The sequence below is a fragment of the Nylanderia fulva genome, unplaced genomic scaffold (genome assembly GCF_048542155.1).
Source record: "Nylanderia fulva isolate GAGA-0341 unplaced genomic scaffold, ASM4854215v1 Scaffold3, whole genome shotgun sequence".
NCBI lineage: Eukaryota > Metazoa > Arthropoda > Insecta > Hymenoptera > Formicidae > Nylanderia > Nylanderia fulva.
The window spans coordinates 4133398-4135975 of NW_028190368.1; the positions used below are offsets into that span (position 1 = coordinate 4133398).

The window sequence follows — 2578 nt, forward strand, 5'->3', positions numbered from 1 at the left end:
CGTACTTCCAAATGGTAATTAGGAATATATTATATAGAGTAAAATATTGAAAATATGCTCACTTTAAGATATGCATAAAATAAATATTTATTATTAATCAATTTTTTAATTACTTGTTTATATGCGTAATGTGTTTTTTTTATTTTAATAATTAGAAAAACTAAAAATATCTTAAATAAAATTAATTTAAAAAAATATCTTTCTTTTTAATATCTTCTTGTAATATTTATTTTGTTCTGTTATTAAATTATATAATGTATAACTTTTATCAAACTTTATTTATAAAATACAGAATTCTTTACTTATTGTTTTATTTTTATTTATTCAATATGTAATAGTATATATAATATTCTAGACATAAATAGAAGTTAATATAAATATTTTTGCGAAATAAATCTAATATAATTGCAAAGGCAAATATTGTATAAAAAATATTATGAATAATTTTCAAAAATATTTTAATATTAAACTTTTTTTCTAGTGCAAATTAAATATTTAAATTGATAAATCACAAATTAATTTAATTATTAATGTAGTATATAATAAATGTTAAAAAATGTTAAATTTATTTTTGGCAACTTATTAATTTGACAATTATGTATTATATATATATATATATATATATATATATATTATAGAGTATCTTTTAATTTTATATAATTTTATATTTATTCAATTCTATGTATATTTTTTTTTGTTTTTAATGACATTTATGTTTTATATAATTGAATTAATTCAGTCTGTTAAAATAAATTTAGCGAATTATTGCCTGGATAGCAAAGCTGCAGAAATATGAATACACTAAAGTTAATGACGAACTCCAAAGTGATATATGATAATTTCGTTCTTTTAATACTCGCCTTTCGTTCGTATTTCAAAAGGTGCAGCTACTTCACCTCAAATAACATCAAAATTTATGTTTATTCAGCAAACTACAGTTTGCTTAATATATTTGCTTATGGAAATATAAGGTAGTCCGATATCGCGTCATAGATGCGAAAGAAAATATGTAATAAGGCAAAATAAGATAGTAAAAAATAGTAAAGAAAATAGTATATGCAGAGATATTTTAAAAATGTATAAATTAAGGTATAGGAAAGATGAGAAGAAATAAAAAATTAATGCTCGTAATTAACAGACACGAAAAAATTTTAAAATAATATTACATATTGTTAAATTAGAAGGATATAAAATTCTCGAGCGATAGAAATATCGTATCTTGAAACTCCCAATCAGATATTGAGAAGACTCACTTTTGCAAATGCGAGAGTGTGTGGTTGTGGTAATTTCGGTGAAGTTAAGCCTGCTTTCGTGATCCCAAGCTCCATCGGCCTCGTGGCCGGATTACCCGTATGTAACGTGTAATTTATCCCGCCAAAGCCGCCTAGTTGGAGTTGCAAACCTGCAAAGTACGTTAATTGCGTTACGTTTGCCGACTGCGCAAAAGAGTTGTTGAACAAACGGATTCTTAAGCGTAATCAGCAGATCAATTATTATAAAAGGATTTAAATTTACATTTTGAAGCTTGCACGGGAAGAGAAACTAGAAATGCATATAGTCATAATGTTGTTTAATGTAATTCTAAAAGTTCAGATTTTAATTTTTTTCATTACTTTTATTATTTATAGTATATATGTGACTGTAGAGTTCTTCTATAAACTGTAGACAAAAACAAATTATTGCTGAAATTTATATATATATGTACATCTAATATATTTAATTTTAAAACAATTTAACATTTTTAAATGTGATAATCTAATAATATATTTAAAATTAAATGTGAGACGACCCAACTGGCTTAAATTAATTCTTATTATTATTCGTTTGATGCCATGTACAAGAAAAGACAACGTTTCGACCTTAGGTTTAGGTCCTTATCAAGTCTAAAATTAACATTAAAAAATACAATAGATGTACATACAAGAATTTTGATTTTTAAGAAAGTAAAGCGCAAACCAAGATTATAATAACAATTTAAACGTACCTTACAAATTCTTAAGTGCAATATATAATTAATTTTGTTCCATTTTACATATTTCAATATAAATATTGTGTCACGTAAACGTTCGGTATGGATGGTAAAGACGAACTAAGTTAAACAGCTTTGATTATTCTATCATAGATCGGATTCAAATTCTCTGTGTCTTTCTGTAGGTTGATCGTGTTATTAAATTTTTTTATAAAAAACATTTCAGCAATCTCTCTTTTCCTAGTGTTTGTTTCTCGATGTAAAATATTTAAGTTTGTCCATTTGAAGTCATGCGAAAAATCGTTTCTATGTTTGCTTATAACATTTTGATTGCTGACATGCATTTTTATATTATTCATATGTTCTTTAATCCGAGTATTAAGGTGTCTTTTAGTTTGTCCGATGTATGTGGCGTCACTAATAATATATATTTTTGCATTAAGATTTAAGATTTCGCTATAATAAGTCTTGTAGAATTTTGTAAATATTGCATAAAGTATTTTTAATCTAAGCTGACATTATATACAAAATTCTTAATTTTTCAAATGTAATAATTTTTATTTTATTATTAAAAATTTTGGAAAAATTTTACAGAAAAACTCTTCTCAA

At 24.0% G+C, this 2578-nt stretch overlaps 1 long non-coding RNA gene across 1 annotated transcript; it reads right to left on the reverse strand.

The window, feature by feature from the left end:
* Positions 1-1794: 1794 nt before the first annotated feature.
* LOC146722568 (uncharacterized) lies at positions 1795-2251 on the reverse strand. Its single transcript, XR_014925086.1, has 2 exons — positions 1985-2251; positions 1795-1883 (listed from the first exon to the last, which is right to left on the reverse strand). It is a non-coding gene; the product is annotated as an uncharacterized LOC146722568 (long non-coding RNA).
* Between the last annotated feature and the right edge of the window lie 327 nt (positions 2252-2578).